The 20,578-nt window shown below is 47.7% G+C and overlaps 1 long non-coding RNA gene across 2 annotated transcripts in view; it reads left to right on the top strand.

Annotated features, from left to right (window-relative positions):
• Nucleotides 1-15,473, top strand: part of LOC108448851 — a 15,908-nt gene extending 435 nt beyond the window's left edge. Inside the window, exons 1-4 of one of the 2 annotated variants that reach the window (XR_001864896.1) lie at nt 7,526-8,168; nt 8,523-8,639; nt 12,522-12,693; nt 12,854-15,473. This is a non-coding gene — a long non-coding RNA (uncharacterized LOC108448851). Of the gene's footprint in view, nt 1-7,525; nt 8,169-8,522; nt 8,640-12,521; nt 12,694-12,853 lie in introns of those variants that run through there. The other variant, XR_001864893.1, reaches the window with a different exon arrangement.
• The last annotated feature ends 5,105 nt before the right edge of the window (nt 15,474-20,578 follow it).

The raw sequence follows: 20,578 nt of genomic DNA, 5'->3' as shown, positions 1-20,578 counted from the left end.
GCTGCTCCAGCACCAGGCACTGGAGAGGCAGGAGGGGTCTCAAGTGTGGGTTATTTATTGGGTACAGAGGCAGAGGCTGTCCGGATTGTGTTACCCAGCATCCACCTTCATCTTTCTTTTCCCTCTGGACAGTGAAAAACAGGGAATTCTGTGTGGAGAAACCACATGGATGAGGTCTGGTGCAGACTGCAGTAGCAATTCTGAGTGCTGTAACGTGACTGTGGCAGCAAACTTGGGTTAATCTGGAGTTTGGCTTTTGTGGCTCTAGGAGGCACTTCATGAAAACCCAAACCAGCCGAGTCAAATGAACGAACACCCCACATCCTTGGTAGCCTGACTCTGCTAAAATTAAATGCCCTGAGATGCGCATCTCTCATCAGCTCTTTCTTAAACTTGTCTTTATTTTCTTCCCTCTGCATCATCCACAAAGCAGGGCAGCACTGCAGCTCCCCAGGGTCACCCATCCCCCACTCCCTCCCAGGCAGTCCCATTTCTGGAGTGGTCTGGGCTGTGTTCCTTGGCCCCAGCATTTCACCTCTCCATCCCCACAGCCCTGTTGCAGCCTCTCATTTATTCTGGGCCATACTGGCAGCTGGCTTGATTCTTGCAAAGCTACCAAACCACATCTCATGGAGATTGATCACAGGAGCCATTGTTGTCCTGTGGAAAGCCATTTATTTAGTTAGTCCCCAGGGTGTCTCTGGAGGGAGAGGGGGAAGGTGGACAATTACGGGAGTGAAGGATCTCTGCTCAGCTCAGGCTTTCTCAGGGATGTGAAACCCCAGCCAACCACAGTGTGCTTCCACCCAGACATGGGGCTATTTTTAGTGCAACATTTCAGCTGGATTGCTGTTCCCTCTGCTCAGAGCCCAAATGTTCTCTCAGGCACTGACTATTGTGAGTGGCCTGAGGTGGGAGGGTGGCACAGCTTTTCCCTGCACGCTGGGCAGCCATAAGGGCCTGAAATCAGGGCAGGTGGCAGATCCAACAGCCTTATCTGCAAAGGGCTCTTCAGGGCATCCTCTGCTGAAGTCTGGGTTGGTAACTCATAGCACAGGACAGGCTTCTGCTGCCCTTCTTTCTCTGCTCAGGCTCTGTTAAACTCCCAAGCTGCAAGTCCCTTGCACCAGACCTGCAGAACCATCCAGGTGTGCAGAGCAGGATGTGCGCAGGGATTCTGGAGGGCTGTGAATATGGAGGTTTGGCTGCCCTCAGATGGCATCTCTCCATGCTCTCGTGTCACACCTGCCGTGTGGCAGCTGAGGCATTGCAAAGTGTATATAGGAAAAAAAAAGATCGAAAAACAACGCACCATCGATCTGCATCAACTCTTTTCAGGCTCTTCCCCCACCTGCAGGCAGGAAAGTTCTGGGAAATGCTTTGACGTCCTGCTCAGCAGAGCAGTCCCGGCTCTCAACCAGCTCTGTGTTTGCCTCCCAGCTAGCCCAGTATCCCTTGCTCCCTTCAGGAGCTTTCCCCGTTGGCTGGAGATGTTTTCCTGGGACAATGTCTCTCCTGCTTGTGGGGGTCACAGTGTGCAGGGACAGGAATTATTGGACTGCTGACTCTGGGACATGACTGTATTCTCCAGGAGAAACAGAAGATAGGGAATAAATACTCTGTTTTAATGATTGGTTATGGAGACAGAGGTCATCACCATAGCAAACAGAGTCTCCTTTGGGGAAAGATGAGGGTCGCTGTGATAAGCTGGGTTGTTTCCCCATGCTGCGTGCTCACCAAGATGTTTGGGAAGTGCTTTGTGCCAGTGAGCTCTGCTGCATGTGTGTCTGGTTGGGCACAGGGCAGCTCTTCCTGTGCCTGGACTGGAAACGTTTTAAACAGGAGACCGAAGAGTAGCAGATAATAAAAACCACACTCCAATCTGAAATTACTGGATGAATAATCATTGGTGTTGAAATATATGAAACTCTGTGAGTCTGGGCTCTCAGTGCTTTCACCAATACCCAGTGGATGTCCAAATACAAACAATGAACAACTGCAGCAAACACAGTGTGGGGAAGGGAAGTGACAGCTTTGCTCTGTCTCTGGGCAAGAGAACCAGGTTTCTCAGGGGCGCTGTGGCCACTGTGTGTCTGGGCCACACAAAGGAAGTTTTGTGCCCAGACCCCCTCCCTGGTTCCTGGTTCCCTCTCCCTGTGCCTTCCTCTTCTGCTGCTGCTGGGCTGCAAACCTGGGTGCCCTGGCTCTGAGGGGCTCCCAACCACACACAACTGCCCCATCTGTGCCCAAGTGCTGTGTCTAGGACTCACCCAGAGCTTTTTCCATGAAGGAATTGCTCTGGGAGCCCTCGACTATGGCAAGATGGTTCACACTCCCTCCAATAACCTTTGGAAAAGGTCCATAGCCAGCCGAGTGTTGAGCTGCCAGCTCCAACTGGAGAAGTGGGTTAGCAAAACAGAGACAGATGGCCAGGATTTAACTTGGGCACTTTTTCATTACTTCCATCATGACAGCCGTCAGGAGTGTCTCTGCTGCCTTTGCTGTAACTGGAGGATTGGGCTCCCTCTCAGCCCCAGCTCGGTGGCACCCTGTGCCCTTGCTGGGATCTGGGGGCAGACCTGACTCTCCCTGCCAGGACTGGAACCAGTCCCTGTATACACAGCCATACTGGGAGTAGTGGTGCAGGGGCTGCTGTGTTCAAAGAGGAAGGGAGGGCAGGGGGTCCAATCTGCAGAGTAAGAGCAGTGTCCTACAGGGATAATGAAAGAGGTAGGTCAGGCAGGGAGGCATGCGGGGAGGTGATGGAGCTGGTGGGGATGAGGACACATCAGTCCAGGGCCCAGAACCCATGAACAGATCATGGTAGCAAATCTGACATTCCCCTGGCATCAGCACTGACTACACAGGTTTTTTGAAGGACTTTGCTGCCAGATTGCACAAAAGCTCCACTCCAGGCTGGTGTCTGGGTTTAGAGTGGGCAGCAAAGGGTCCTGGGCCTTGTGCAGCACCCACAGGGTTCGGTCCCACACGATGCAGGGGATAACTGCATTAGCCATCCCATTGTTCTGCAAACTGCAAGCTGCTGCCCACCTCTCGGCCATGCCTGGCTGGATCCTCCCACATTCCTCATCCTGTGCAGGACAAGTCTGCAGGGGGGAGCTGTCCCACTTGTTCTTCAAGCCTCACTGGTCCATGCTAATGTCCCCTCAATCACAGCTGGAGTAAGTTGGACCCTGATTCCAAATCCAAATCATTGCTAGATAAAACCAAGAGGGATGTATCAGTGATGAGATGAGAGAGATTCATTCTTTGCCTGGGTGGAGAGAAAATACATGCCAGGCAATGTCTGGTTTCTATCAGCAATTTAAATGGCTCTCTGGATGTAAGACGAATATGTCCTGTAACTGGGGAGCACCACACTGCACTTGCAGGGCTTCTCCCTCTCCCAAGCCCAGCTGCTGCAGAAATAGAGGCAGGCAAAATTGTCCGGGGTCAGGAGTCACCAGCACTTAGTTTTTAAATAGTTTGGCTATTTTCAATGCTAACAGTGTTTGTTTTTTTGGACACAAACTTTGCCCAGCCTCCTGCTCCAACTCCAGCAGAGCAGCTGGCCACTGGCACAGATGCCACTGTGGTGGCACCAGGGTGTGACACATCCGCCCAGGGACATGGCATCACAGCAAATCCTTGTCCAGAGCCTCCCTGAGTGCTGGCTGCTCGGTAGAAGCCTCGTGTACCTGCTGTAGGTGACCCTGAATGGCACCTTACCAAGGGTGTTCCTAGCTGGCATTGGAGCTGCTGGTTTGTGCTTGTCACAGTCCCTGTGCTGGGGGATTTCAGCTTCGCCAGCAAGCTTCTTGTTCAAACATCAGCTGTACTAAATTTGTACAAAGCATTTCTCATGCTGTCCAGATGCCACTGCTTCTAAAAATAGTCCAGTCTAGTCTGTTTTCCCAGCTTCTTGCCTTTTATCAGCAATAGTTTTAATAGTCTTTGCAATACTTAAGGAGTCATTTGTCCACGTCAGGCCAGCAACTGCTGGAAATAAGAGTCAATTCCAGTTCTCCCATACTCCCATTCATGCCCTACACAAAAAAAAAAAAAAACTAAAAAGACCATGAAGAAACTTTTTGCATTGGAAAACAGAAGTTTTTGATGCACACTTAACAGGAGCTGGGTGGCAATGGGTGAAATCCAACCTTTCCCTGCAGACCTACCCAGCACACAAAAGCTGCCATGGGTCCTTCCCTTGGCACTGGTGCAGCACCTGGAGTGGGAGCAGGATGTCTCTGAGTATCCCCAGCATGGTGAGCTGTGCAATCTTACCAGAACAAGGAGAGCCATAGGATGGATTGGATAGGGTGGGAGGAGATGAGAAAACAGGACATGACATGAGATTGAGTGGGTTGGGATGGGAAGAGGATGGGGTAGGAGAGGGCACAATGGTGTGCCAGGCCAGCATCCAGGGACAGTTCTGTCCTGTTGCCAGTTTGGTGAGAAAAGCTGAGGCACATACTCATGCCTCAGTTTCCCCTCTCAGTGGGTATCACTGTGCTCTTTGAGAGCCTGGCAACTTTGTCAGGCTGGAGGTCACCATATCAGCTGTTTTGAGCGCCAGACACAGACACTATTTGTGACACTGCTGTGCTTGCTTTTATTTTATTTCATGTAAAATTTATGCCTTTTCTGAAGCATTTCTGCAAACACAGCTCTTAGGGAACCATGTCATTATATAAGTATACAGTGATATGTCCAGTTCTTGAATGTTGTGGCTCTTCCTCTGTTTATTTTTCCTCCTCCTGGACCTTTTGTTCAGCAGACAGGCTGGATTTTTTTTCTTTTGGCTCTGTCTTCCTGGAGTGAGCATCCCAGGAGGTGCAGCATTGACAGAGCTGGTGCAGGACTGTGTTGAAGTCCCAGGGGTGGTCACAGGGATGAGTGGGGGACCAGGAGGAGAGTGATGGGTGCCTTGAAGAATAAGTCCAAGGGAAGAGCAGGGGCAGAGGCTTTCCTGAAACATATCCAGCATCAGCCTGGCTGGCCCGGAGGTTGCATTCACATTTCTGGGTGTGATGGCCCTGGAGAGACAGCTTGGGAGAGAAACAATCCTCCTCTGAATGCTGCACTGGGATCATACCTGAGAGCCTTTGACAGCAAAGCTCTGCCTGTTCTCCTTGCAGAAGAGCCTTTGGGACCAGTGGACACTTGCATGCACCCAGATGTGGGCTCAGGCATGGACCAGCGGTGGGAGGTGCTGGCTGTGTGTGGGCAGGGGTAGTCGTGCAGGCTTGTGCCCAGGAAGGCCCAGCCAGGGCACACAGTTCTCTTTGCCAGGTCCCCTCTGCGGGAGCTGCTCCCGTACCCTGCCCTTTATTGTGGTTCTTCCCAGTGGCTGCTGGAAGGCCGTGGAACAAACAAACGCGGGAACAATGCTTTCCAGGAACCCTGCACTTCCTCCGGGAGCCCCAGGGTCAGGGCTGGGAACGCCGCAGAAACACACTCTGCTGGCTGTGGAGAGAGCTGGAGTGGGGAGCATCCCGCCCAGCCATCCTGCCAGTGGTTTTGGTAAAAAAATTTAAAAAAACAAAACAAAGCAACATTTGCACCTTATCCTCCATCCCCCAAAAGAGTGTTTGAATTCCCGGTGCAAGGACTGGAACACATCGGTGTTTCAGGGAAGGCTCAAAAAGTGCTGATGAAGCATTTGGACTTCAAGACTTGCAGACTGGAGGGGAACATGCATGGTTAAAGGCTTGTTTCCACAGCTCCTCCAAAAAAAATCCATGCATTTTATGTATTTGTGGAATGGGCTGCATATAAATTATCCATAAATAAGCTTAACATTAGTGAGCAGGTGGAACAGGGCAGGGTTCAGGAAATTATGCAAAGAGAGTAGACAAAGAGCCAGACTTTGATTGCTCTTTGTGTTGGGGAGCTGGGCTCACTTTGTGCAGTCAGAACGAGTTAGTGCGGGGCACAAAGGCAACAATTTTGAGTTTGATTAAAGTCTGTGACAGCATTCATATGTTAAATGATTATGCGCTACTATCTGCTGCTACAGCATGCATATCACAGGAGAATCACAAACGAATCTGTTGAGGCCAGAGAGCAGTGTCAAAGGAGATGTAATTAAAAAGCTAAACAAGAGCAGGGTAAAAAACCAAATTTGTTGTGGTTCTTACTCAATGACCAGACACATCAAGTCAGGAAGAAATGAATAACATGGAGCAACACAGATATATGTAGAATTTGAAATTCTAATCCGCATGTAAATATTGTAGTCAGTATCCTGTCTCCCACCTTCAGAACTTCAGACACACAAGAACTGTGTGGCATCCCCCGTGCAAGCCCATGCCTGTGGAGGCAGGCCAGGGCTCTTCAAAGGCATTCCCAGCATAAGGATTATTTTGCCTTTATGTTTGCTGCCCATTCAGTCTTTTGTGAGATGCCACGAGGAATCGAGTGACATTTGAAACAGGAACAAGGACTAGACACGTCCCCCCCTCCCTGTGTCAGTCACACAATGCCTGGCGGAGGAGCTGCCGAAGGTGCTGCAAGGCAGAGCTGATGCACACCCGGCATCACCTTCACACAGGAGGGGACTGCACGGACCTTGCATCCCACGTGTGCTGCCTTCAACCCCTGCCTCCACTCACAAGTGAGAAGATGTCTCTGAAACCCTCGATGACGAGCAGGAGGGGGAAAGTGGGCAGGTGATGGGCCGCAGAGCCATGGTGTCCCCTCCCTGCCATGGCCCTTCCTGACTGACATTGACATGGATGTGGGAGCCATCTTGCTTACATTTCGACAGCTATAGCGTGTCCCAGGCTGGGCTCACAAAACGCCCCGCAGCTGCACGGGAGAAATGAGATCATCTCTATGCAGGCCGGGGATGCCCAGATCTCTAGTGCGCAGGTAAAACTGGGCTATGGGGGCTGTGGAAGAATTGCCCCGGCTCCCAGGGCCCCGGAATACAGCTGAGTGGCTGCCCAGGGACACTGGAAATTAATTCACCAGTCTTGTTATGCTGATTGGCTGCTGCCAGGCTTAGGTTGCTTGCAGAGGGATTCACCCAGGGCTGGCTTAGCAACATCTGTGTCCTGATCCCAAGCAAGGTGCGCAGGGTCCTGCAATGTCACCCTGTCACCACTTCTGCCCCCAGGATAGAATCACGGAATGGTTTAGGGTGCAAAAGCCCTCTAAGATCATCCAGTCCAACCATTAACCCAGCACAGTGTTCACTGCTAAGCCACAACCCCAAGTGACACATCCATGTGCCTTTTGAACGTTCAGGACAACACTCCCCCAAAATCCTTTCATTCCCATTCCACTATTGCCAACTTTCTTCTCACAAAGCATTTTCCCCTCCCCCCAAAAGAAAAGAACAGAAATGAAGAGTGCATAAAGATTTTTATCTGCAGCCAGAGGGCTCTGGGAACATGTCTGCCTGCCTGGCAGCAGGGCAGGCTGGTTCTGTGGGAAGGGCAGGCTCTGTGGGGAGGGCTGGCTCCATGAGGAGGGCAGGCTTGTGGGGAGAGCAGGCTCCATGGGGAGGGCTGGAGGGTTCTATAGGGAGCCCCGTCCAGCTGCCACCCTCAACATAGGGCTGGCCAGTGCTCACCATGCACCAGATTGCAGTGAAAGGTTTTATTGCCCAGTCAGCTCACCCATATCAGCCAGCTATTTGGCTGAAGGGGAGGCATCCATTCAAAGCCAGTTTACAGCAGAGGCTTTATTTTTATTTTAAATCATCTGGAAATTTAAAATCCCCTTTGGCACTCATCCACTTTGGAGAGAGAGCCAGGCCTGTCTGGCCAAGCAGCCCTGCTCTAGCTGAGCTGGGTGGATCCAGTGCTGGGATATTCTTTTAACTCGAGCAGGAGTGGGATACTCGCTTTCTTCCAGCAGCTCCATGAACTCCCCACACCGAGTGTCAGTTTGGTTCTCATGCTGTGTGTATCACACAGTATGGATGTCACTCAGAGGCATTCAGGGTTTGCTGTGACATCTGTGACATGGTGCCTTGGCCAGGACAAAGAGCAATGGGACAGGCGGTATGTGTAGGGTTCGCCCCAGGTGAAGGGCAACCATGCAAAACATGGGTTGTTTATTTTCATTGTGGGATGGCTGCAGGTCTGACAGGAGACTCTGCTCAGGACTGGCTGAACCTGGAGGCACAGGCATGCTGAGTTTAGAGCAGAGCCCTGGTAAGTTCTCCATGAGCGGTATTCTCCCCCCAAATCCACAACATTTTATTGGATTTTTCCTCTGCAGGATGGCAAACCCAAGGTGGGTCATCCCTTGGGTCAAGGGGTGTTTTGGAGAATGAAAAAAAAAAAAAAAGATAAGTAAATCCAGTGCCTGCATGCAGTTATAGTTGCATAGACCTGTTTTTCACCCTGCAGGAAAACAGAAGGCACTGGAAATCTCCAGCCTGCTCTGGCTGCTGGCACATCTGGCTCCCTAGCCCTGTGTGTCCCTTCACTGTGGCTTTTCACCAGGGAGGGAGGGTAAGGCAGAGAACAGATCAATGACAAGGATTTATCCATTCTGTGTCACAGAAAGAAAATTGAGAAGTCCCTGCCCAGCAGCTTGGGATTGCCACTGTGGAGACTGAATCTGCTGAGTGCACCAGCTGCAAGACAGAACAGCATCTTTTATCCAAAAAAGTGGGTGAGGTGAGCAACTGTGTGTTCAGTGAAGAGTAGAGGATCTCCAGATGCAGCTTTCAAATACATCCCAGGAGGGCCTGGGCTGCCCTCCTGCCCTTGAGGTGGGAGCTCTACAACCTGGGGCAGCTGCAGCCAGTGTTGTGTTCCCTGCCTGATCCATGCCTGGAGGGAATGAGGATTATTGCTTGTGAGCGTCTTTCCTGGTAGGAGAGGAAGGGAATACGAATCAGGCTGGGAGAGGGGATCAAACAGGCATGGAACCATAACCTCTCAGCCTATCCTTCCCAACCTGCCCTGTCCCACTGGCTCCTGCTTCCAGGCACAGTCCCCATCCCTGCTCCAGAATGTCAGCACTGCAGTGGATGGGCTTCCCCTTCTCTCTCCCCAAGTCCTGCTGCACAAGAGCTGGTCCCTGCAAGGAAAGACCAGTTCCACCACCAGCACATGCCCATGAGGACCAGGCACAAGGAGACACGAGCAGAGACTCTTGTCTAATCTTAGCTAAGCCCTTGCAAAGCCCTACTGCACAGACACAAACTAGACTTCTTCGGAGTCTCATAAAACTGAAAAAACTGTGGCCAGACCCTTATAGCAATGGCAACACACTCTCTTTAGCACAAAGCCTATCTTCCCACATTGGATTTCAAGTCCCCCTTTCAAAGTATGGAAGCATTAGATCTTTCCAAAGAAAGGATTTCCTGAATTATTATAACACTGGAAAAAATAATGTAGTCTTCCCTGGCTCTCACAGGCTATTGAAGTACTTAGCTGAATTTTTTTCTTAAAAAAACAAAAGCTAGAGTCATGACATAAGAACAGGGTCTTGTACTTAGAAGGGACATGAACCTCCAGAGCAGGCTTTGCTACCAACTCTGCCTCTAATAATAGCTGCCAACTTTGTGAGCATTGTACATTGTTTAAAGAATCTAATCAAGTTATATATTCCTTTTGAAGTCAGACAACTTTGACTTAGCAATGGCTTCAGAGCTTTGAAAAACCCAATCTTTTCTAGTTTGTCTTCCACGATGGTTTCTTACCTATCTCACATTGCTGAATAAATCATTATAAACATAAAACCAGATGCCTGATGCTAACAGTAACTTTAGAGAGCCCTGCTTCCCCCAAGATGTATGGGCAATGACTAATACACTTTTAGCCTCCAGACTTAATTTAAAGCATTCTGGAATTGTGCACTGGTGAGATGAAGGTTGCCCAAGACAATAACTTTTACATTAAATATAATCTCTGTCTTTAGCAGCAACAAAGTTAAGGTTGCTCTCCTTCAGGCCCAGTGTCTCATCTGGCCATGGGTGCTCTGCGAGCCTGAAGGCACTGGAAAAAGAAGACCAACTTAAAGAAAACGAACTGTCTGTGTTTGAATGCATGGGAACAGCATCTTATGTGACTTGCAGTGAGCATGCAGCAGCCAGGCACTGCTCCTCACAGTGAAGTCAATGCTGTTTTCTGCGAAGGTGTGACAAGGGACAGTGCTGAGTCTCTCGACATGTCGTCTCCCTCTGGCAGAGCAACAAACACTCTATCTGCCCTCAGCCTGTCATCAGCTGAGCTACAGCATTTTGAAACCTGGAACTCACCTTGCCTGAAGACAGATCACGGATGTGTGGAGCAGTGCAGGGGGCTGTGCTGGTGGAAGATGAGTGTTCCTGACCCAGAGACCTCAATCTGTGGAAAGCCTGTAGCTAACAGCTGCTCCAGAGCTGCTTTGCAGAGAATATATTGCTTAACAGAGGAACACATTTACATGCATTTCTAGTACAGCTAAATTAGTGTCTGGAGATTGAGCTCTGGCAAAGAAACAAAGTTTTGAAAGCTTCCTTCTGTACCTTCACTTTCCTGTGTCTGTGCACACTGAGACTGCAATTGGGTTAATCTTGACATTCTATTTTCATAATTTTGTCACCCCTGTTCTACAAGGTTTGCTGTCTTCCTTGGTTTGGTTATTTGAAGAAATAACCAAAAAGTGGAGAGAAGAAAGGATGGGAGGAAATCTTTGGATCTGCCGAAGTTAAGGGAATTAATATTAGATAAACTCTTCCACACAGGCATGCTTTGCCCTTGTGACATTGCCGGCACAGCGTGGCACTTTGGAAAGCTCAGTACAGAATTTCCTGACACAGAGTGAAATAAAAGGAGTCATTGCTAAAAATATACCAACAAGGAGGCTCATGGGGAACTCATGGGGGGATTATTCCTCCTCCCCAAACTTCATGGCAATACCCTTGTTTTGTTGAGGGACCCTTTGTGGCAGCCTCCCAAGCAACATGGTCACACTGAAGCCCAAGGATGTGTTTGAAACCCTTGCAAAGATACCCCATGAAAAATAAAAGCATCCCAAAACAACCAGATAGAGATTTTTCATAAGTTCGCCTTTTGTATGAAATTTGTGTTACCTTTGCATCACAGCTTAGCCTTTCCTAATTTCCAGCTGTTTGGTAAAGCTTCAGCCCTGGACTGGTTTTTTTTCATTCTCATTTTCAAATGAAACCTCACCACATTATTTGATATGGAGAACAAGGTAAAGCACAGAGTGGCTTGAGGAGAGGAAAGACTCCAGACCCAACATCTCCCAGGAAACTTTTGCCACCTTTTGCTCAACTACAGGAGAGCTCCTTGCCAAACCAGACCCCACCAGCTCTCCAGCCACACTTGCAGCAGCACCAAATCCATCTCCAGAGGAGGTTACTAGGGCATTAGAATATAAAAGACCATAACTTATGTATTTTAAGCCATATTTTTAATTATGTTGGATAGCAAGCAAGCCCTGAAAATCATCTTTTACAGAAAGCGTTAATTTTAGATGATGTTTTTCCCTTATAAAGAATGATTTACCTGTCTCTGTGGGGTTGTACCTTTTGTACAATAGAGCACGTCTGTTCTGGTTCCTTACATATGAGGTACAGATCCCAGGCAAGCAGCTGTCCTATGGTGTTGTGGGGTTTCCATTACAAATGGGAATCCTTTACAGGCAGCTTTCATTTTTTCATCTGAAAGCCTCAATACACTGGCAGTTATCAGAGTCCTGTGAACTTTCATATCTATTATGCCATCACCACAACAAATGCTTTCGAATTAACAACCAGCTACATTTCCTCTCTATGACCAAGCAGGAAAATGAAGAGAAAAGACAGAAATTATTACATTACAGAATACCTTCTCCTCAGTCCCACTTAGCAATCACTTTGTAAAGAGATCTGAAAGGTTATTTACATTGGGATAAATCTAAGGGGATGAATAAGAGCAAACACTCCAAAAAGGGATCACAGCTGTTTCCTTTCTTATCCCTGCCTCTCTGCTTCCAAGTAATTGCCCTCATGCCAGTGTCAGATGGGATCCTCACAAAATGGTGAGAAACAGGCATTTTAAGTAATGTCATAAATACATTTTTATTTCAATTTTTAGCTTATTGCTTTTTCCAATTCCTGTTTGCCTTCGGAAAGGGGTATCTTCAATGTGTGCATGGACAAGGGCAGGCACATGGAGAACAACCCCTTCTGTAGGAGCAGGTCCACTGCTGCGTTGGCAGTGACAGGAGGAATAGAATAACAGGAGGAACAGACTAAAAAGCAAGACAGCATTGCAAAAGGAATGTTTTCTAGCAATGTATTGCAGAGCTGTCCCACCATTGCTGACAGAGGCTTCCAGACATGCAAACATGGTGGGATGCACAGCAAAAGGCTGGAATCATGGCCCGGCGCCTTTTCTGAGTACAACATCAGGGTCCCAGGTGTTCATTTGGTACATCTGGCACAATGATCTTACATCTGAAAATAACAAGAGAGAGATTCAAAAATCAAGGAAATTCACTATTTTCACAGTGTTTTCTCACAACTTTCAATTCATCCTGTTAATTTCTCCATCTTTTGACAGTGCCTTTTCAAAGCATGATCAATGGCCACACCTGCTTGGCAATGAGAAGCGGAGTCTCAATCTTTGATGAGGACTTGCAGGGCTCCACGACCTTCGATGGTCACTGGTGGGAGATCACATTCAAGCAACCCCAGGGATTCCCCTGGCCTGGCAGCCTGTGGATAAAATCTGTGTGAGTGACTTAATATCCTCAAAAAAATTGCCATGGTGAATAATCCCCTGAGATTTGGTGTTGCCCTCAGAAACACAGGCTGTCCTTTATTATATTTAAACATCAAAGGATGCCATTTGCTTTTAAAATTATGTTTGGTGTTAATATTCTGCTCCTACAGGCCAGTTGGATCATGGGGAAGACACATTCATCTCAAAATGAAGGTCTGCTCTTCTGACTGATAGGCCTGAAAAATTGTGCAACAAATGCCAATGCACAACTCATTTATACTAGACACAACTGGTGGTAGATAAAGTTCTGTACCGGAAATGTGCATAAATGTTTTATTTCTACCTTCACTGAGAAGAAGACAGAATTTTGTACTTTATGTAACTCTTCCCTCACCCTGCTATAACTTGCGCCAAAATTTTAGCCTTGAAGAACTGTGGTGGGGGAGCTTTAATCAAGGGGACTCCTTTATGCCACAGGTTCAACTAAGAGGAGCTGCCAGAGTGTAGGTTCAGCCCCAATTTTTCTGTCCAAATGGTGATGCAAAAATCAGAAAAGTAGAAAATTTTATTATCCTTGTACTTCTGGGGCAGACTGAGGATCTTCAAAAACTTTGGAATGTCTTGGGGACAAAGACATTCTTCTCATCCCTGTGTCTTGCGTAACTTTAGGTGTTGTATGAGAGAAGATCACAGCAGAGAGAAAGGAAGATACAAATCCCTCTTTTCTTAGCCTGTTGGCTAAATTCCGAGTATTTTAAGCATTTCTGCTAGAGGTTGGTTCCCCCAGCGAGCCCCAGAGCTCTCATCTCTGACGGCTGTAAATCAAAGACTGTTCACAGGAGATCAGCACGTGCCAATACTGCTTTAGACTTTCTGGCATGTACACTTCATATATCAATAGCAACAGGCCGACCCTCCCTGCAAACCCTTTGGTGATCTCATGATTGTGTTTTGATTTAGTGGCAGGGGAGAAAAGCACAATAGAAGTCATATAAATGATTACATGCAAAGATCTGTTCATCTTGTGAGACCCCTTGTAAATAATTTAACAAAGATCTTTAACAAGTCTCACTCTAAAGGAAAAAGTATGTCCACTTTAAACCTTGCTTTTCCAATTTGGATGTTTAAATCAGTACAGCAGTCTTTTAAAACAGCCAGACTCCATAGAAATTGCCACAGAGAGACAGACACAGAGTTCTGGTTGCCTAGTGTAAAGGAGAAAAATGTGAGAAACTCTGTAACAGGCAAACATGGGGTAATCTCCCTTCCCCCAGAAGAGCTCATCCAAGCCTTGAAGACAAGTTAAAATATTAAAGCAAGAGGGTTTGCCCTTCCCAAACCACTGTTCACTTGAACTCTGCAGTGATGGTTTTCTCCACAGGAAGATTCTGCAAAGCTTTTGATAATTTTATGGGAACATCTCATTGCATATATTAAGAATTCCCTTTACCATCTCCCTCCCAGGACACAAGCCTCTCCAGTAAAATACAGCTGGAGACATCACGTCTCAAAGCCGTTGGGTACCTGCCCATGTGCAGCAGCCTTCACTGGCATGGCTGTTCCAGGGCATGGGTGAGGCTTGTGCGAGGAGTGTGGATCCCTCCGCAGGAGACACCTGATTCCCAGGGAGGGAGCACAGGGCAATTAGTCACTGTAAAACAGTCCAACGAGGCTAAAGAATTAGGAATTGCCCAGGCTCCAATAAAACCAAGTGCTTTATATGACTTGAGATGCAGTTGGAGGAATCTGGCTAATCTTTTACTCTCCTAGTAAATCATTCATTGAGGCCATCTGTGAAATATGAGAAGAGCAGCTTCAACCCAAGATTCCCGCTTAGCAAAGCTCTTACTGGCTTGGCCGGAAAGAAGCTTTCCTGATAAAGTTGATAGCTAGTCCAAACTCTCATGATTTCCAGCAGCAGTAATCCTGCCGGAGAGATTAGGGAAGCAGCCCTTGGAAGTCCTGAGGTATGGCCATGCACTACAGCAAAATTCAAGGGAACAAAAAACCATAAAATCCGCAGCACTTGCCAGGGCCTGGCCCTGACATGACCCTCGATGCTCTCAGGTTCAGTGGCCTCTGCAGGCAGGTCTGACCAACAGCCCCTGAATAAGTCACAGCCTCTCTGGGACGCAGAGTATTTATGGAGCTCCGGGAGAGCATCAAGGAAGAAATCCAGTGCCTTGATGGCCAAGACTGAACTGGGATTTTCTTCAAGAAGTCTGGATGCCCATCTGGAAAGCCATACTCAGCTCTCACAGCTGAACCCAGAGCCCAAAATTCTCTGCTTCAGGAAAGTTCATGCTTGAATCAAATGATTACCGTGCGAGGTCATGTAATAATTCATCCAAAACACCCCTACCAATTCCCCACACCAGCCTGCTTGTCTGTGTCCTCTACCCGGACTTGATAGTCTTTTAAGAAGCAGTCAGTCTTTTTCCACAAGCATTACTACTAACCTGGGGATAGAAGAAAGTCCTTGGGCAAATATTTCATACAGCAAAATAAACAAAAAGGGAAATGGGCTGAGCACCTAACCAGAGTATTCAAGGACATGAGTTACAATCCACCTCCTCCGGGAATTAAGACAATACAGTTTTTTAAGGCTTTATTTTTTTTATATCTTCTAGCTTCCAAACTGTTAGGATCTGCAATTCCCATGTGACTCAATAGCTAGTAGGAACAGGTAGTTTCAAAGTGAAAGATGAGATGCACCAACTCCTAGAGCCAAGTGCTTGAAGGGAAGTGAAGTGAAGGCTCAAACAGGAGACAAAATAAGAGCACAGCAGGGCAGGAGGCACAAGCCTACTGTCTTACCTGGTGTTGGACTCTCAGAGAAGGCAAGGTTTGCACACAAGGAGTCTGACCACATCCCACCTTTGAACTCTGTCAAATTCCTATCGTATTGTATAAGTCCAGACATTTATATGGTGTTTGTGTGCCCTGCAGAAATACAGCCATGGAAGGAAAAATCCACCCCGTCCTGCCCTGTGCTTAAGCTGGGCAAAAACATGCTTGGTTTAATATTAAAGCCTTGGTCCAAATTACAGCCCTCTTGATGACCAAGTAAAGTTGGGGAAGTGGTTATGTCTTGGAGCAGCATGGTGCACAAACAGTAGGAGCAGCTAGAAGACAAAGATCCTCTTTGCCATGTGAACTTTAACCAAAGTTTGGTGTGATAATCCCTCTGCACTGTGGTTTGTAAGATGTTAACTATTCTTTCTGCTTTTCTTGGCTACCTGGTGTTTGCTCCACTGGCCTTGGGGTCAGTAACTGTGTAGAATACATCAAATTTTCTGCCTTCTCCCTATAATCTCCTCAGATATAAGCAAAACAGCATCTCATTGACCATTACTCTGACAAGCTTATTAGTGATGCATTTTCTGCTGTGGAGAGAAATAGGTCAAGACAAGTAACAGTGGAAGTTGTTTTATTTTGGTTTTAAAAGTGAGGGGTTCTTCCTTGCCACTTCCGAAATATCTAACTGCTGAAGAAAGTATTTTGCTCTGTGCATCAGCTGAGGCATTAAGGAAGCACTTCCTCTAGTCCTAATTAAGTGTAATAAGCACTATAAATGGCCTTTCCTGTTTCTATTCTTAGCATGTTCTGTACCATCCTTGTTAGTCAGGGCTGTGGGGGTACAAACTGCAGCTTGGATCACTGAAAATAGAGACAGTCTGGAAGGAGAAGCAGCAGGGAGATCAGCTGGCATCCCCTGCCCTGTGTCAGAAGTAGAGGAGGAAGAAGGTGAAAACCAAAGGGTAACAGAGAAGTGCTCAACCTCAGCAAGACCAAGGACATACCATGGCTGTGGCACTGGAAACTGCCTGAGCAAAGCTGCTGAGGAGATGTGCCCCAACACACCAGAGCTTGTGCAAGAGGGGATCTCTGTGTCAGCTGGGCTCTGGGATTTTCTATTAGTCAGCCAGGACTTGTGTTGCTCAGCAGAAGGCTGCCCTGGCCTCCCAAGCACAGCAAGATTGGTGTATCCTCCACCTTCCAAATCACACACAGTGAAGGCTGCAGAAGCATCTGTTATAAATCCTCTTCTCTGGGCAAAGGCAGGAAGCACAACTTTCACAAGACTCTCTTAAATTGGAGAAAGTCATCCAGGCCTTTTCTTTGGAAGAGCTGCACCCCTCCTGGAGCCCTTTGTGATCTAAGTTGTTTAGAAAGTAAATGAAACAGAGTGAGCCAGAGAGACAGTAATGGTTATTTCTCCAAGAAGGAAAAGCTTAATTTTACCATGGGGATCTTGCCTCTGCCATGACCCCTCCAACAGCTCAGAGGAACACAGGAGGAATTAACCAGCAGTGAGGACTGGTGCATCTGGCAAATTTGTAAGGAGTTTCATCTTAGTTCTTAACAGCAATATCCTTGATCCCCGCCCCCCCCAAAAAAGCAAACCAAAAAAACCCCCAAACTCCAATAAACAGCACCTGGTCCTCAGCTGGTAACACTCAGCTTCTCCATAGCACCCTCCTTTTTCCATCTAACCAAGACAGAATTAGGGCTTGTAACCCCTTTGGAGACTTCCCTGGGCTGCAGCTGAGATGTTCAGTGCATGAAGAGCAGTGAACATTTCACAGGCAGCAACCCTGAAGGGCCTGGTCCCAGAAAAGGTGAGAGGAAAGGGAGCAGGACGAGGATTACCAGGCTCAGAACCATTTGTGTTTGCTCAAGGTTGGTATCTGTGCAGCTGGCTGGTAAGTGACATCAACAGGATTTTTCCATCTAATCTAAGCAAGCAGTTGGGTTTTATTCAAGTAATTCTTCTAAGGGATAATAATGTCTTATTATGACTAGAGGGCTTATTATTAGAATCTTGTACTAAATTCAATAACCTGAACTCACCAAATATCATCCCTCTTGTGGGAGCTTCAGCTGTTTGAGAAGGAGCCCCAGAGTTGCGTGATCATCTCTAAAACCTTCTCCCCTAAGTTCCAACTTTTGAGAACAAGTTGTTCATCATATGCTGAATTCAGCCTTGGAGTAACTCCAGCGAAAACAAAAAGAGTAACAACAGGAATGGATTAGGCCCAATTGCTTTCACGTTTCTCCAACTTGAATTTTCAATCCCAATACTAAAGGAGGCGTAAAAAAAACCCTGACCCAACTCATGGCACAGAGACAAATTCACTCCAAAATGTAAGTCTGCTTGTGATGTGACCTCGTGCACTAAAGAGGGCTTCCCAAAGCCTACCTAGGAAAAATACTCTGCTGTCATCTGGCAGAAGCAATATATGTTCCTGTTTCTGCCACTGTATTGTACCAATTTTTGCACAGAATGGTCAAACCCTGCAGTTCTAGGCTGCTACACTTGCAACTACTGACCTTACATGTCTGAAAAAAACAGTATCTGCCAAGCTGAAATACAGAGTCATGAGGATTTAATTTAATTTCATAAAAACATACTGAGTAAGATTAAACAGTGTGTTTTCTGCACCAGCCCCATTTTCCAGAGGAAGCTGTGCTCCGATCAGGAGAGGGCACAGTCTCACCTACAAATTCTCATCTCATAGATCATCACCTTGGCATCTCTCTGGTTAAACAGATGTGAACAAGAAGAGAGGAAGTGGAATAAGGATGGAGACAGAGAACCCCAAGCTCCCCTGCTGAGTGTTGAGCCCTGCTTTCTTGCAGTGCTTGCTGCACCACTCACTCATTAGCTTTTAAGTAAGTTCCTTCTAACTTTGACCTGCTGTTTCCTGCCAGGGCTGATGAGCCACAAGTGCAGAGTCGCTTCCTCTGGGCCACTTCCTCAGAGCACACTTCCAGTGGCTGCCACATGAAGTTAGCTGAAGAAAAAAATGTTGCTCGTGTTTTCACTGGAGTTATTCCCAGTGAAATTCCCGGGCTCTTCCAGTGTGTTATAGAGGGGGCAACACAATTATCCAATGATCGAGGAACTAAACTGCCTGGGTTCAATTTCTGACTCATATTCAACCAACACTAATCATACACCCTCTCTGTGTCTCCACACACTCATTTGAGGGTTTCAATTATAATGATGACACTCAAAGCTACTCCTAAACAAATAAGAACTTTATGAAACATCACAGAAGCACAAAATATTGAGGCCACGTTTCACCCATGAGCTTTACAAAGTAAGCGCAGAGCTTTGTCCAACTGACAGGCTGGAAGTGGAGGAGTTCAGCTCAGCTGCTATCTAGCTCAGAAATCACTGCACATTGTTTGCAAACTTATCAGGAGTGACTTGAATTGTGAATTAGCTTCAGCAAGGCAGCTGGCAGGCTGCTGAGGCATACAATGCCTGCTGAATCTGCACTTCCTGCTGGAGACGTGCGAAGGAGAAGGCAAACTATGAAAGAGCAGAGAAACCACTCCCAGCTCCAGTCAAAACTTCGTGCAGCACAGGCACAACAAGGCCAGTCACTGATCCAGGGGACAAACCAGAATTCCCAGCAGCAGCAGTGCTGATAGTACTCAGCCCCAGCACAGCACTTGCTGTGGAGGGATCTCAAAGCCCTTTGCGAAGATCGTAAGGCTCCCCCACCTCCCCCCAGCTCCTTTCCAGACTGGATAAGGTCACAGAGCTGGAAGGCAGCAAATGGACCGTCCCAGCCCACACCGTGACTCTGCAGGCAGCTCTCACACACAGCCTAGAGCTGGTGCTGCCCCATTTTACACTTTGGTTTTCAGTAAATAACCAAATCTCTGTCAAAAGCAGCAGCAGACGCATTCTGGCCAGCCTTACTTGAGCACTCACCTGGACAGGGCAGCAGCGTACAGCTCCATGGCTGGATGCTCTCCATGCAGGCAGACATTCCCTGTGTGCTGCAGGTTACAGAGCTGAAGCTGCTGTATATTCTCCAAGATCCAGGTCTGTGTGTGCCCATTAGGAGAAAGAATAGGAAGATGCTTCCTGCGTGCGGTCTGATGGGAACATTGCAGCATCAGCACTTGGGAAAAAACCTAACTTGTACACTGCAATCCCCTAAACCCAACCGAAATGTGCCACAGCAGGTTCCTGAAAGGCTCCACAGGGCCGGGAAAACAGCCAATGTGCAGTGTACTCCTAGGAAAGCTCTTTTGCTGTGAGCAGGGCCTACTCATTCATTTCAGGTTGTCAGTAAATTTGATCCAAGTCCGCTCTAGCACGGGATTGCGTTATCCTTACAGCCACAGAGAACCATTTTTTAATCAGCTTTAAGGTTATTAGTGTGAAGAAGTCCAAACCCTCACTCTGGAAAATTAGTGTTGACTCTGAAGGAAGAGGTTACGTTGTGAGTGAAAAGCAAGAAAACATTAGAAGCTTCTAGCAACAGAAGCTGCAGGTTGAGTGCAGTTCAGAGCACTTCAGGCACTATTACCACTGCTCACAAAACACTGTCCTGTGCTTTGCAAGCCACGAGACGCCATCCCGTGGCCACCCAGATCCCCACAAACTTTCCCAAGCTGGTCCAAAGCTCCCAGCACAGTCAGGGATGCGCTGTTCGCTGGCATTGATGCTTGCTCCAAGTCCTTCATGCTCTATGTTCTTTGTTGCTAATGTAAAGCAAGGCTGAAAACGTTCTGCTACTCCCCAGAAAACACCCAGAGAGGTGCAGGCTGTAAGGATGTGGCTGTGGCAGGTTGCTGCCTGCATGCAGCTGTACCACAACCTTTCTTCCTCAGCGTGAACTTTCTGTTGGCAGCAAGGATAACCCTGACATTCTTCAGGAAAAGCATCGCTTTCTCCACACCATGTGTGTGCAGCAGCCTGCTGCCATGCCATCTCCTTCCTGCTGGGTGATATTCCTCCCCCTGCTCAGTTACAATGCTTTGTCTACAGTCCCCTGTCCCACCAGCTCCCTTGTGCTCTCCCACAGTGCCCAGAGCTTCTGGGGCATCTTTGTCCCACTCCTACACTCCTAATTCCCCTTTCCCTCTCA

Source organism: Corvus brachyrhynchos, unplaced genomic scaffold, assembly GCF_000691975.1.
Source record: "Corvus brachyrhynchos isolate BGI_N302 unplaced genomic scaffold, ASM69197v1 scaffold220, whole genome shotgun sequence".
Lineage (NCBI taxonomy): Eukaryota > Metazoa > Chordata > Aves > Passeriformes > Corvidae > Corvus > Corvus brachyrhynchos.
The sequence above is the reverse complement of the archived record's forward strand: the minus strand, read 5'-3'. Positions and strand labels throughout refer to the sequence as shown.